The sequence below is a fragment of the Gopherus evgoodei genome, chromosome 2 (genome assembly GCF_007399415.2).
Source record: "Gopherus evgoodei ecotype Sinaloan lineage chromosome 2, rGopEvg1_v1.p, whole genome shotgun sequence".
Taxonomy (NCBI): Eukaryota; Metazoa; Chordata; order Testudines; family Testudinidae; genus Gopherus; species Gopherus evgoodei.
In genome coordinates this window covers 14,616,224-14,632,093 of record NC_044323.1, presented here as the reverse complement: position 1 = coordinate 14,632,093, position 15,870 = coordinate 14,616,224, and the positions used below count along the sequence as shown (strand labels likewise).

Sequence of the window (15,870 nt, the reverse complement as noted above, 5' to 3'; positions counted from 1 at the left end):
GTGGAGTAGACTGACATCAGTGTTGTGCCCGAGGACGGCAGCCTGGTTCAGTGGGAACTCTACCAGCACTAGCTGCCCAGGAAAGGGGATGAATTGGTGCATTCAGTGTTTTTATTCCAGGGAGTTTATCTAGAAGGAACTCTTCATTGCTGATTCATGATTCCACATTGGTTTAAAAGAGGCTTCACTGCCAAAATGTTCAATGGTGTCCTAAGAAATGCCTCGTGGTCCTGAACTAATAAATGAGCTCTCCTGTGTGTAAAAGGAGGATAAAACATTCAGAACCACAATACCTGAAGAAGGTTGTATTGGCAGATAACTGCAGTGTGGAAAGGTTATGTGTAACAATTAACATGCTCCCACATAAGGGCCCTGGCTTGTCAGGTGCTTCATTTCTGCAAAGTGCTGAGACTCCTCAGTCACCCTAATTACAGCGACTCATGGTCGTCAGTGGGAGTTGTGGTCACTCAGCATGTCATGGGATTGAGCCCTAGACTAGAAGCCATATTCACATTTGGTGTAAATGAGAGCACCAGTAATGACTTTGGCCCTCATCTCTATATTGTAGTTTTTTATCACATCCTTTCCTCTTCAGTTCATGCTCAATGCTGTACATACTGGTTAAAAGGAGACACTGCAATTTGCTATTGCTTTAATTTTCGCCTTTTTTTCTTCCCCTTTTTGGTGTATCGGATTTATTTGACATGGGATCTCAAATTTCAAACCTTAATAGAATACTCTGATTTTTGACCTGTAAAATGGGCATTTACGTGTTTTTTATGTCAGTCTGAGTGTCCAGCTACTGTGTTCGGAAATCCTGTTGAAGATACCTTTTGAGAGTTGGCCTCTGTGTCTTCTGTGGACCTGCATTTCCACACTGGAAGCAACTCCTGATACATCCTTTTACATCTTGGTCATTTTGAGTTTGATTGACTCTGTAGAGATGGAAAAAGTGTAATCCCTCTCCCCACTAGTGTCAGGCTGCATTGTATAGTTGCTACGGTTGTGTCCAGTCTAGTTGTATTGTTGTTTATTATCATTGGGCCTGAGTGACAAGGAAGATGGTGGTGGTGTCCACAGTGATGGAGAAAAGAGGTAACGTGGAAGGTTTCAGTGGGGATTGTCATCGTGCCTGTGTGGGTCACAGGTTCAGGATGAACTGCTGAGAAACAGGGCAGACACACCCCAGATGGGTGGTTATTCTACCACTAGATATACTAAGCTAGCAGCAAAAGTAATCTTCTATCTCATCACTAGAGTGACCAGATAGCAAGTGCGAAAAATCAGAACGGGGGTGGGGGGTAATAGGAGCCTATGTAGGAAAAAGCCCCAAATATCGGGACTGTCCCTATAAAATCGGGACATCTGGTCACCCTACTCAGCATACTGTTTAACAGGAAGCCAAAAATGCAATCTCCTTAAGCATTCCAGCACTCATTTCACTACCCAGACATAGACTTTATGACAGGTTTCAGAGTGGTAGCCATGTTACTCTGTATCAGCGAAAAGAACGAGGAGTACTTGTGGCACCTTAGAAACTAACAAATTTATTTGGGCATAAGCTTTCGTGGGCTAAAACCCACTTCATTGGATGCATGCAGTGGAAAATACTGTAGGAAGATGTCTATACACAGAGAACATGAAAAAATGGGTGTTGCCATACCAACTCTAACAAGACTAATCAATTAGGGTGGGCTTTTATAGTGATAATCAGGATGGCCCATTTCCAACAGTTGACAAGAAGATGTTAGTAACAATAGGGAAAAATTGGCATGGGGAAATTAGTTTTTAGTTTGTGTAATGACCCATCTACTCTCAGTCTTTATTCAAGCCTAATTTAATGATGTCCAGTTTGCAAATTAATTCCACTTCTGCAGTTTCTCGTTGGAGTCTGTTTTTAAATTTTTTTGTTGAAGAATTGTGACTTTTAGGTCTGTAATTGAACAACCAGAGAGGTTGAAGTGTTCTCCAACTGGTTTTTGAATGTTATAATTCTTGACGTCTGATTTGTGTCCATTTATTCTTTTGCACAGAGATTGTACGGTTTGGCCAATGTACATTGCAGAGGGGCATTGCTAGCACATGATGCCATATGTCACGTTGGTAGATGTGCAGGTGAACGAGCCTCTGATGGCATGGCTGATGTGATTAGGTCCTAAGATGGTGTCCCTTGAATAGATATGTGGACACAGTTGGCAATTTTGTTGCAAGGATAGGTTTCTGGTTGTTTTTGTTGTGTGGTTGCTGGTGAGTAATTGCTCCAGGCTGGGGGGCTGTCTGTAAGTGTCCTGTCTTCCAAGATCTGTGAGAGTGAGGGATCGTCCTTCAGGATAGATTGTAGAGGCTTGATGATGTGCTGGAGAGGTTTTAGTTGGGGGCTGAAGGTGATGACTAGTGATATTCTGTAACTTCCTTTGTTGGGCCTGGAGTAGGTGACTTCTGGTATTCTTCTGGCTCTGTCAATCTGTTTCTTCACTTCAACAGTTGGGTATTAGAGAACTTGTAGGTGTTTGTCTCTATCTGAGGGATTGGAGCAAATGTGGTTGTATCGTACAGCTTGGCTGTAGACAGTGGATCATGTGGTGTGGTCTGGATGAAAGCTGGAGGCATGTAGGTAAGTATAGTGGTCAGCAGGTTTCCGGTATAGGGTGGTGGTTATGTGACCATTGCTTATGAGCACTGTAGTGTCCAGGAAGTGGATCTCTTGTGTGGATTGGTCCTGGCTCAGGTTGATGGTGGGATGGAAATTGTTGAAATCATGGTGGAATTTCCTCAAGGGCTTCTTTTCCATGAGTCCAGATAATGAATATGTCATCAATATAGCGCAAGTAGAGTATGAGCGTTAGAGGACGAGAGCTGAGGAAGCGTTGTTCTAAGACAGCCATAAAAATGTTGGCATGCTGTGGGGCCATGCAGGTACCCATAGCAGTGCCGCTGACTTGAAGGTATAAATTGTCCCCAAATGTGAAATAGTTGTGTGTGAGGACAAAGACACAAAGTTCAGCCACCCGTTTTGCCATAACATTATCGGGAACGCTGTTATTGAAAACCAGTTTCATCCAACAAAGGTTTCTTCTGATCTCAAAACACCAGCCACACAGCTACTCAGCCACACAGATCTTACCCAACAATCATGCTACTGCCAGTTCTTTAGCAACTAAACCCCACAGGTTTATTTTTAAGAGAAAACAAATAGAAGGGAGTTAAAATGATTTATAGATCATATGCATTCAATCATTGCAAAGTTCTGATACCAGGTTTGTTGCAGTGATGGAATAAACTGCTAGGTTGCTCAAAGTCTTCTCTGGAAATTACCCAGACAGCTCAGGGGTCATCAATCCTTTAGAATTTTTGTGTTAGAAACCCAGTCCGGAGAAATGAAGACAAAATGGAGATGTTTCCAGAGTCTTTTATACTCTCTCCCATGTGGATGGAATTTTACTGTCCCAAACAGAGCCCCCAGCAGTTTGTGGAAAATTACAGGCACGAAATGAAGTCCAGGATCACATGAGCAAGTCACATGCCCTTACATGCTTTGACTCTTAGGAACAGCCATTACCCATATGCTGGCTAAAGCATTCACAGGAAGGCTCACCGGGTGGGGAGGAGTTTCTTCTATGGCCCATTGTGAGTTCTTTAATGGGCCATCAACCTGAATAGTTCATTCACAAGTGCAGGCCAGACTAGATGCAAATTACCTGGTGTGTGTTATCCCAGACGGACACATTTGAAATACTGGTACGTAGTCAATATTCATAACTTCAGATACAAGGATGATACATGCACACAAACAGGATAATCTTATTTAGCAAATCATAAGTTTAAGTTTGGACAGAAAGAAACCAGTTTAGAGATGTAGAACTGTGAGTTGTCAGCATAGAGATCATAGTTGAATTTGTTTTGTGAATGAGATTTCTCCATCTATAAATACACCTTACATGTGAGTAGAGAAGGGGACCAAGGACAGATCTCCGTTCAACCGCCACAGAAAGTTGGAGGAGAAATGAGGAGGATCTTCCATAGGACATGCTGAAGGAGCAGTTTTAGAAGTAGGAGGAGAACCAAGAGAGAACAGAGTCATGGAAGCCAAGGGGAGGACAAGATTTCAAAAAAATAGGAGCATGGTTAATGGGGCCAAAGGTGGCTGACATGTCAAGGAGGATGAGGATGGAATACTTGTTCTGAGCTTTACCTAGGAAGAGGTCACTGGCACTTTTGGTGAGCATTGTTTCACCAGAGGGCAAGGGGCAGAAGCCAAATTGGAGAAGATGTAGGATAGAACTTAAGGAGAGGAACTCCGGACAATAATTGTAAACAACATGTTCAATGAGCTTAGAGATGAAAGGGAGAAGTCTGATGGGATGATCGTTTTGAGAGGCAAATGGATTTAAAGATGCACTTTTTAGGCTGGGAGAGACTAATGCATCCTTGTAGTGTGAGCAGGGAAAGCCGGAGTTTATGGAGAAGAGTAAAGAAGGGGATGAGAGTTGGCCAGGGTAGATCAGGAGATAAAATGGGATGTGACCACTTGAGCAGATGGAAGGGGTTAGTGCAGGAGAGCAGATGAGAAACTGCTGTGTCTGTAACAGGAAGAAAGAGGCAAGAGTTGTAGGAGGGAAAGGAAGGTGAACTGGGGGGAGAGGGAAGGCCATGTCCTATTGTCTTTTTTCTTTTGAAAGAAATTGGCAAGATCCTGTGTGGAGAGAGAGGTGAAGGCAGGAAGAGGGGAGGATTTAAGGAGGAAGTTAAGATGGTGAAAAGGCAGCTAGGATTCAATTAAGTTGGAGAAGTAGAGTTCTTTATGATGGAAGATGGCGAAGAGAACAAATCTGTAGTGCAGGAAGTCAGCCTGGTCACAGGATTTCTACCAGAGTCGCTCTGCAGAACGACAGCAGGATCGTAGCAAGCAGATGTCAGCGGTGAACCAGGTCTGGAAATTGGCAGTGTTGAACCAGGGCTGCAAGTTAAATTAAGAGGTGAGGGCGAGGAAACATACAGCTAAGGTTTGAATGGGAAGGAGATGCTTCTGTAAGAGAGGACTGCTGCAGAGGCAACATCAGATGAAGGATCCAGATCTCTGTGAGAGCCAGGAGCTGGAGGGAGCAAGGTATGAAAAGGTCATGGATGGCTGTAAATGTGCTAACTGACAGAGTTTCCAGCACTTCTCTTGGCCACATACCTCTTGCTGTCAGGAAGTTTTACCTTATTTTTGGTCTTCCTTTCCCGTTTCTTTATTTCATTTATAAGTCATTGTTGTGGCAGTCAAGCCAAATAGCTCTGAGCTGGCAGAGCAAACCAGGTGATTCCATAGGAGGAGGCACAGGAGAAAAGGAAAGCCAGGAAGAACTGTAGCTAATTTTCCTTGGTCACATTACATATGACTGTGATGTATGTGAGCCTATGTGAGTCTTACTGTTTTGCATGAATGTAGTGTGTGCCTCAGTTTCCCTGTGTATTGCACCAATGTCTAGGTGGTGGGAATAAGAGTGTGTGACTTTTGTGGAGGCTGCTTCAGCTGCCTGCATGGATGCTATGGCCGCCCCTTCATAACCTGAGACCCAGGAGAGGGATGTGACCAGGTGACTCTTGGCCTGGAAAGGAGACAAAGGCCAGAAGAGGAGCAATGGGCAGGGCAGGGGCCAGGCAGCTGGAAGCCAGTCAGTCTTGGCTGGCTTCGGGCACAGGGGGAGGACCAAAGCCCTGGCTCTGGGCCCCACTGATTTCTGTGCTAACAAGTTCTGTCCTGCGCTGTGTTCCTGTTGACTAATAAACCTTCTGTTTTGCTGGCTGGCTGAGAGTCACATCTGACTGCGGAGTTGGGGTGCAGGGCCCTCCAGCTTCCCCAGGAGCCCCCCTAGGCCGACCAGCTGCAGGAAGCGCACGGTGTGGAAGGAGATGCTGAATGCGCCGAAGTCAGACCCAGGAAGGTCAAAGCTGTGTAAGTTTCTTGTCCTGGAGACAGTATGCTCAGAGAGATGAGTCTCCCCCAGAGTCCTGACTGGCTTCATATGGAGTCGTTCCAGAGCATTGACCTGGTGACTCTGTGACAATGACACATGACCCGGAATCACAGGTTCCACATGAACGTTACTCCTCTCCTCAGCTGCAAGCAGCCATCCGCATGTCAGTCACACTCTGATACTAGATCTGCAGCAACTGTTGCTTCATCCAGCTGCTGCTATATAGTTACCATATGAGGCATTGAAAATAAATCCAGAGTGAAGTGTTATTAAAAAGCTTTAGCGGTCCATGGCAGAGTGATTAGAAATAGGAAAAAGGTGGAACCTATGTGACTATAAAAGATTTGAATTTTATATGTAATTTTCTTCTGTGCTTGGCTAGTTACAAGTTAAGATTTAAGGCAGAGGTTCTCAAACTGGGGGTCGGGACCTTCTAGGGATCGTGAGGTTATTACATGGGCAGAGGAGGTTACAAGCTGTCAGCCTCCACCCCAAACCCCACTTTGCCTCCAGCATTTATAATGGTGTTAAATATATAAACAGTGTTTTTAATTTATAAGGAGGGGGGGCACACTCAGAGGCTTGTTATGTGAAAGGGGTCACCAGTACAAACGTTTGAGAACTACTGATTTAAGGAATGACACAAACCAAGACTTTGAATTTGCATTTAAATTCAATTTTTTTAAGCCACTGGACCTGCTGCCAAACATTACAAATACGTGCAGGTAGAATGCACCCACAGAGCTTCTGAATATACCAGATACAGCTAAACCGTTTGCTCGTTGCTGTGGAGTGTTCATGGATTATAGAAGTTGAAGGCCAGCAGTGAAAGGGTTACACAATTATTTACTATCAGGATTCCTTTTTAAAGCTCCAGATTTGTTCAGGGTTTGGCCCTGGTTGTGTCTTGTTTAACTTGGTCATTTTACAGGCTAATACTGCTCTGTTCTAGGTCCTTTTTGTTCCTGTAGCTCTTGTCTCCTTCCATGGCCAGCTCCTGCCCTCTTCTCTCTCTAGCTTGGCTGTTTTCATACACATTAAATAGTCTGGATTAGGTGTCAGTACCTTTTTAGTTTAGTTTTTGTTTACAAAGATGAAGTGATGAATTTAAACCATACAGAAAGGGGTGAGGGGGGCATTTGTTTTGATGAAACAACCTTTATGTTGTTTGAACACTCAGCCGCCTACCCTAGAGGCAACATCTCTGTCCAGTGGGCTAGAGAGATTCCTAGAGGCAGTAGAGCTAAACAATCTGTGTCACATGGATTCTTTAGAGAGCTTGCATCAGTGCCATAATGAGGGCAAGGCAAGTGAGGAACTTGCCTCCAGCATGGAAGGTGAGGGGCGCAGAAAGTCTCTCCTCCAAGAGGGACTGAAGGACCCACCACCGAATTGCCACTGGTCATCGGCAAGGGAGAGAGGTGGCACGTCTGGTTTTTCGGCAGAAATTCGGCAGCAGGTCCCCCAGTCCCTCTCAGAGGGAAGGACCTGCTGCAGAATTGCCGCCGAAGAATGACAGCAATTCGGCGGCAGGTCCTTCCCTCCGAGAGGAACCCATTGCTGAAGAGCCAAATGTGCCATCCCTGTCCCTTGCCTTGGGCGCAAAAATCCCTAGTTACGGCTCTGGCTTGCATCATCTAATTCTGGATGCTGGATGTCTCTCCAGCAATAATCTCTGCTTGGGTTTGCTCTGCTCCCATTCTGCTCCTGACCACAGTGACAAGCAGATGCATCAAAAATGATTTACTGACAATTTAAATGAATGCAGCCCGGATATATTCTGAAAAATCCATTGCCAAGGACATTTCTTCCTCTTTCCAGGTTTAGTTGTCTCACTCCTGTTTCCACCACTACCAGCTATATTCTTACTGCTCTCCCAGTTCTTTGTATTATCCGTGTGTCTAAGATTTTAAGCTCCTTGGTGCAAATATCTTGTTTTATACCACTGAGATTATTCAAATTAACTTGAATGTGCCACTGTGCCTATTGCAGAGTTAATTCATTGTAATAGAGATTTCTCACCTTTCTCACCATGTGGGCACTAAGAAAAGTTAAATAATAAAAAAAAAACCCAACCATTAGTGTTGTCACCCAATTAGCTGCATCACTAGTAGTACTAGCGGGAGCCCTGTTTAGTACAGATTTGGAAATTTTAAGATCAGAAGTGATCAGTTTGATTATCTGGTCTGGCCTCCTGTGTAACACAGGGTACAGAATAATGACACCATCAAACCCAGCAAGTTGCCTCTAGTGTAGACAAAGCTCCAGTTTTTTAAATCTGTTTAACATAGTACTAAATACTCTGGAAGTTGTCAGAATCTTTGCTATATAACGGCTCTTGATTATGTGACTGAACTAGTGGGTGCACCTGTAGGAAAAAATTTCCTAATGTAGACAGGGCTTAGTGGGGTATGTCTGTAAGGCATCATCTAAAGCCAGGCACCCCTCTGATATGTTAATGAGGGTATCCCATTGCTTTCTGAAATGCATTTATTTTGCAGTCAGTCTATCAACTGCCAGCTTCATATGAGATAGGGCATGGCTACCCTGGAAACTTCAAAGTGCTGTCGGGGGAGTGTTCCTGCGGCAGCACTTTGAAGTGCGCGTGTGGTTGCGCATGAGCGCAGGGAGAGAGCTCTCCCAGTGCTGCAATCCACCTCCACAAGGGGATTAGCTCTCGGTGCTCGGAGCGTGTTTACACTAGCTCTTTAAAGTGCTCTGACTTGCTGCGCTCTGGGGGGGCGTGATTTTTCAAACCCCTGAGCCAGGAAGTCAGAGCACTATAAAATGTAAGTGTAGCCAAGCCCTTAGTGAGCATGTGGCCACTGGCAAAAAAAACCTCGCTGTCACTGTAGTGTCATCCACTATGTTTCTGAAGGTGTCATAATCAGTCTGCAGAAAAATCGGAGGCTCAATAAAACATAAGAGCTCCCCTACCTGCCAGCAGGCTTTGGAGTCTGCACTTTGGGCCCACAGGATCGGACTACAAAGAACAAATACCACCTGCTTTTCAGATCTGTGCTAGCTAGTGGATTGTCAGGACTTTCTTTACTGAACTCTAGTATGGTGGATCCCATCGTTTAACCTTTCTGAAGCCAGCTGGCCTTTTGATAGCTGACTGGCACATCTATACTGAATGACAGAGGCTGACCCTAAAGACATGATCAAATCCCATTTAGCTGATGCTCAGCAAATTGGGGTCCTATAGCACTTACTAATTTATGTTCAGGTCAATGTGTTACTCCCAGAAAGGACTGACTACTCTTTATAGTCTCTTTGTGGAAGTGAAAGCTAGCTAACTAGATTACAAATATGGACTCTCACACAATGGCTTTATTAGTGCAAGTCTTTGTTATCCAGTGGGTAGGCAAGTCTAGTGGGTCAGGGGAGTAATTCTCTTATCCTGAGCAATGTGTATTTCAAGAACAGAAGATGGTTTACAACACTCCCTCGCTTTAATGATGCTGGAAATAAATGACCAGGCTTTCCACTGCAGTAGCTACTTGTTAAAATAACAAATCAGTTCATGATTTATTTTCAGAAATGAGGTGAAAACTGTCACACTGGTTGGAGTGGTTCACGACTGTGAGTGCCAATCTCGGCGGACAGTCAAAAAGCAGAACAGACACCCTGAACTGGTGGTGTGTTCTAGAATTAGATTTCACCAACCCAGTAACAAATGTGAACTCCCGAAGCACTATAACAATCTTACCATGGAGTCACAGTCAGTTACCTTGGGCACTCCAATCCATCCCACACCCAGGCAAGCTGGATTAAATGATAAATGGTCACTTACACCAAAGATCAGGTTGCTTACAGTCCCAAGAGACCAGCCACTTACCCCAGGTCAGTTTGTACTTCAGACCTCATACCAAAGACAAGGCTTGCAAGCCAATCCTATAGTAAACTAACTGAGGATTTATTAACTAGGGAAAAATGAATTATTTACAGGTTAAAGCAGGCAACACATATACACAAATGAGTTAGTCTCTGGTTCCAAAAGGTGACACAGCTGTAGTAATCTGCCAGCACTGAATGCCTTTTAGGGCAACCCAGGTTGACCCTGGGGTTCTCTGCTTTTTGTTTCATAGCTCTAGCCCTGTGAGAGTCCAAAGGGCAGAGAGACGAAGAGTTTTCATGTTAGCTGTCTTTATTCCTTCTTCCACAATTCAGGCTGATGGAATGAGCTTCCCTGCACATAGCACCTTCACAGGTGTGAGGCCGTTAACCCAGTCTTTGTATCTGATATTTTACAACGGTCCACTTAGTTTTGGTAGTCCTTCTTGACGGGTAGGGGAACCACTCCTCCTGCCTGGGTTCACAAGTTCGGGGCAGGCATCTTGCCATTTAAAAGGCAAAATTGACATATTACCTTGTAGCATGGGATATGGCCATTACAAGTAGGATTAATGCATGCAGCAACTTAAAAGCATTTTATAGAGTCTAAATACTAAACACATCTTTACAAATCTAATGCCTATCTTGATCAATACCAACCTATAAGGGAGCTTGTCCAGTTTCCAGCTATAAATTTGTCAGTGCTCAGCTGCCTACAGCCTTGGCAAGAGCTGGCACTAGCATCACAAAAACATTTCAGATGGGGACTGGTAATGAGATACAGAGCCTTTCACCTGCATGATAAATCCAGCCCTGGTCAGTAATGACTAGACACTGTTACCATCCAATATCTGTTCGTTGTGGCTTTTGTCTTGGCAGTCTTGGTCCTGTTCTGAGTGGTATCCAAATTAGTTGGCACCAATTAGCAACCTTGGTGGTGAGGACTCAGAGTGAACAGGCATGAAAACTGAACTCTTTCACCCTACAAAGTGGTGGGTTGAGGCAGGTCAGCAGGGATGCTTGCATTTCTGCTGCCAAGATCACCTGTCCTGTGGCTAAAACGGACTCTCATCTCCAGGGCTGTAATCTCATCATTCAGGACACTTATGGCTGGATCCTCAAAGATATTTAGATGTCTAACTCCTATGGAAGTTAGGGGGCTGAAAACCATTGAAGATCTGGGCCTTAGGGATTAGAAAGACTTGCATCTTCTATCAGGTCAGTGTGGAGAGGCTGATGTAAGTGCCATTTTTTCTGTTTTTATAGCCATTACTGTCTCCAGCACAAAGTCCAAGAAAATGGTCAGGGATGCTTTGCAGGGGTGAGGAGTGGAAACCTCAATCTCCAGCTGTGGAGCGCCATCGGAGCTGCTCTGCTTCTGGTACTGCAATAGCCTCCTTAGCCACTTTGACACTTGTCCTACTTTTCTTGGTGGATTCGGCTGGTGGAGCTGATAGACTTGCTGGCCGTGCCTCTGTCCTGACCTCAAATTCCTATTCCATCAGCCTGTTGTAGCCATCTCTCTCCACTGATTCTGCAGCATTCAGGGCTTTAACTTGGACCATTTAATTTAGTCCTGGGGCACTTTCTGTATCTTTATTTACCTGGCTCATTAGAGAGTTGTAGAAAAGAATATGGCTGAAGAAAAGACCAGTATCCCCAAGGAATTTCTAAAGCATAGAGACCTCTTTTGGAGGCTTGCATTGCTTTCTCTGTGCTGCTCACTGCTCAGGGTGAGCCAGGAGGGGCTGTGCTCTGGTATTTAAACACCTGACTTTCAGTTTTTCTCCTCTGTCACTCGATCTGACACATCCTGTTTTATTCATTAACAGTGTTATAGTTGGCCCAGTAGCCTTTTGTGCCTGAATGAGATTTCAGATACTATATTGCCCTAGTCAGAGCAGAGAAGAGCTTCAAATGGGGCATCCATAACAGCACCATGATGCCTGGGTGTGCACTGAAATTTTGCACTGATAGAAAGACCTACCAAGCCAGGGTTTTCAAACACTCTGTCCACTTATTTATCTAGATACTGCACAATTTAATTTGACATTTTAAAAAATAAATGTTGATAGGCCTTTTGTGTTCTAGCTCAGTGGTTTTCAAACTGTGGGTGAGGACCCAGAATTGGGTCACGGAATGGAAGGCACTAGGTTGTGGTGGCTGTGGTCAGCACCACTGACTGGGCCATTGAAAGTCCTGTTGGTGGTGCTGCCCGGCTAAGACAGGCTAGTCCCTATGTGTTCCGACACTGCACTATACTCTGGAAACAACCAGCAGCAGGTCTGGCTCCTAGGCGGGGTGGGAGGCGTGGCACAGGGTTCCGCATGCTGCCCCCGCCCCAAGGACCGGCTCCACACTCCCATTGGCTGGAAACCAGCCAATGGGAAGGGGCATGGTGCCTGCGGGTGAGAGCTGCGTGGAACCGCTTTCGTGCCTCCACCTAGGAGCTGGACCTGCTGCTGGCCGCTTTTGTGGTGCAGCGTGGTCTGCGGTGCTGGGATAGGTAGGAAGCCTGCCTCTGCACCCCAGCTCTGCTGCTGACCAGGAGCCACCAGAGGTAAGCCTGCACCCCAATCCCCTGCCCCATCCCTGAGCCCCCCAAACCCAGAGCCCCATCCTGCACCCCAAACCCCTCATCCCTGGCCCCACCCCAGAGCCTGCACCGCCCAGCCCAGAGCCCTGACCCCCTTCTGCACCCCTGCCCCAGCCCAGAACCCCCTCCTTTACCTATTCCCAGACCTACCCTGCAGCCCTCATCCCCAACCTCTGCCCCAGACCTGAGCCCTTCCCAAACCCCTCATCACCAGCTCCTTTGGGACACAGGCATCAACAATTTGCGTCAACTGCGTTGCCAGAAATTTTTTTTTGACAACCATTGTTCTAGCTAACCTGTCATGTGCTGTCTTCCTGAGTGTGCAGACTGAAATGGTTGTAAGAGTTGTGAATCCCCTGCCCCATTAATCTCTTTGGGGATGTTTTATACTGATAATTATGCAGTGTAATTGTGTAGATAGACCTGAGCTACCTTTAATTTTGCTAGTTATGGTACTGGAGCAGTGAAGCCACAGCAGCACAGGCTTCAACACTGGCTGTACAAGCCCGTCTGGCTCCCTAAGTAATTGCTTGGGCAGCTAGCCCACAGTGAATCCCAGGATACTGAGGCTTTGCTGTTCGGGTTCCCAAGCTAACCAGCTTATATCTACTGCAACCACAAGGTGTGTTTGCAGCTCATGTATAGGCGTGCCCCTTGGGATATTAGGTCTAATGTAGGATGATACTTTGCATGTGAAAAATAACTATTTAATTGCTGATCATTTTAGTGGATGGAATGGGAGTGAAGCTCATGGGGGTTGGAACTGGGGAACTGCTGAAGACAGTTAAATGCAAAGGTGAAAACATAGAGGAGGCTCGCTAGGACAAGGAACAGTCGCAGGAGAATGGGGGAAAGCAGAAGGGCAAAGAGAGCAGTGCTCTCCAACAGGTCCATATTTCCCCAGACAGTGACGAAAGCAATGAGAAGGAACTGCACTTATCATACAGAACAATAAGTACAAATTTAGTTTCTCTGTAAAAGCCATATTCTACTCTTGACCTTTGTGCCAGCTTCCCATGGACATCAGTGTAATTCTGCTGTGGAATGAGGGAAGCATGTAGTCCTGGCTCACAGACCAAAATAGGATTCAGCCCATTCCACAGAATGAGTTTGGCTCCCCAGCACTAGGTCATGGAATCTGCATCTTGGATGTCCTCTAGGATACATTAATTGTAGGTGACTGCTCTCAGTTATCAGACTAAGGCCTGACCTGCACCCTGCAGTACTTTGAATATAAGTCTGTGTTTGCTTCTGGTCACTGAATCTGGAGCCCTAAATCTAGGTCAGAAAATTACAGGGTTTTTTAAATTGAATAGACAGTAGACCAGTGGTTCATATGCAGCATCCTTCTCGTCTCATTCCTTTCCTCCCCTGCAGTGACCCACACTCAGGGCCGTCCCTAGCCATTTTGGTGCCCTATGCAGCCCCCTCGTGGGCTGGGGGGGGCAGGCCTCCATGAGGAGGGAGGGGGAGTGGCCACTTCCTGCAGGAGGTGGAGTGACATGGCCCCAACCTGCTTTGCTCCCCTGGTTCCCAGCCTTGAGGGGTAGGGGGGAACCACCCCCCTAGCACTCACTGGCGGTGTGGTTGGGAGCCAGGGAACCAGAGTAGGCTGGAGCCGGGTCGCTCTACATATCGCTGCTGGTGAGTGCAGAGAGCACGACCCCTGCTGCAGCCCTCAGGGGAAGGGCTGGCTGGAGTGGGGGCAGAGCAGGGGCACAAAGAGGTGGGCCTGGGGCGGAGCAGGGGCAGGGGCCATGGGGAAGAGGCAAACCGGGGCTGGAACAGCACGCAGCTGCATAAGGCACCAGGAAGTTTTCTGCGTACTTTGCGTATGGGTAGGAATGGCCCTGCCCACACCACCTCCTACCTTACTAGTGAACTCCATGTACCACTGTGGCCTGCCCACCATTCAGTTGTGCCTGCCTGACTTGCTCCAGTATGTGAGAGACTAGGGCAGTGGTCCCCAACCTTTTTCATCTGGCAGGCGCCAGATGACAAGACATGGAGGACTGTGGCAGCAGACGAGCATCCGCCGAAATTCCGCCGACAAGCGGCAACATCAGTAGGCAAATTGGCGGCATTTCGGTGGCGACACCTCTGGGTGACGCAGCTTATCAGTGGCATTTTGGCAGCTGCTCATCCACCAGCCAGTACGCGGGTACACTTAGAGGCCCCGGCGAGTGCCATGGCGCCCACGAGCACTGCGTTGGGGACCCCTGGACTAGGGTGTGAAGCAGTCAGCTGCAGATTTGAGTGCCTGCTATTGAATAAGACTCACCAGGGCTTCTCTCAGAGACTCATCGTTATGGTGGAGATGGGGAGCCTGGAGTGTCAGTCAGATACATGTTCCAAAACCAGTGGATCTGCGGCATATTTTGAAAACTCCCAAGGTGATTAGTGCTGCTGTGGCCACTGCCTAGATCTAGCACTTTATTCTGTAGTGTGTGAGTAACTTTTTTAGGCCCTGGTCTTGAGAAGAACAAGTGACTGAAGCAGATGAGACAAAGAATAGATGCTTCCTGTGATGAGAGCTGCTGAGGCAGTCAGTCAAGAGCGCATGCACCGGTGGTGAGAGTGAGGACAGGGAAAGGCTGGGACTGGGCATTATGTGGGCAGGAGGAGCACAGATTGGATTGTTTGTATTTGATATTTCTCTAGTGCCATTACTTTGGAAGGGGATTTCCAGAAGTGAAGACGGTCCCTGCCCCGAAGTTGCAAGATCCTGCAGGGTGCTCAGCACCCTCAGCTCCCATTGTTTTCTAGGGTGACCAGATGTCCCGACTTTATAGGGACAATCCCGATTTTGGGGTCTCTTTCTTATAGGCTCGTATTGCCCTCCCACCCCCTGTCCCCATTTTTCACATTTGCTGTCTGGTCATTCTATTGTTTTCAGATGATGTGACGGAAAGATGGCAAGGAGAGGGAGGGATGAGAGGTGTAACTAACCAAGAACGTGATTGATACAGTGTGCTGTATGACACATAAAATAATTAGTTGGGATGGGGTGTGGAGTGAAGCTAGGCACTGCATGAGGTGTGAGCCCAAGAAGAAGGCTGGGACTGGGTGACATGGGAGGGGAAGGGTTTCCTGGAGAGAGAAACCACTTGGCCAGGCCTATGGAAAATGTAGGCATGCACTGGCTTAAACACTGCTGAAGGGCAGTTTGCACTTTCTCCTGCCAGCATTTTACAACAGCATGGGGCTGAGTGAGAGGAGGCAACAGCTGCAGCCTGTAGTACAGCCGGGTGAGGGAAGCCACCGTGCGGCACATTTTGTCAGGCGTTGGTCTTGCGCTGGCCCTTGCAGGCAGGCATATTGTCAAGAAAAGGGCTTAGTGGAGGGGGGCAGTGTCTGCTCAGTTCCTTAGCCTGCAGCCAGAGAGATGAATTTGGCCAGTTAAAGAAGCATTTCCCAGAGTGGGGAAACTAGCTACAGGTTATCTATAAAAATACTTGTCACCTTTCATTCAAGGAT

The 15,870-nt window shown here is 46.7% G+C and overlaps 1 protein-coding gene across 6 annotated transcripts in view; it reads left to right on the top strand.

Annotated features, from left to right (window-relative positions):
- PRKAG2 (protein kinase AMP-activated non-catalytic subunit gamma 2) overlaps nt 1-15,870 on the top strand; it is a 403,378-nt gene that overhangs the window by 232,562 nt on the left and 154,946 nt on the right. The gene's annotated exons all lie outside the window — the stretch shown is intronic.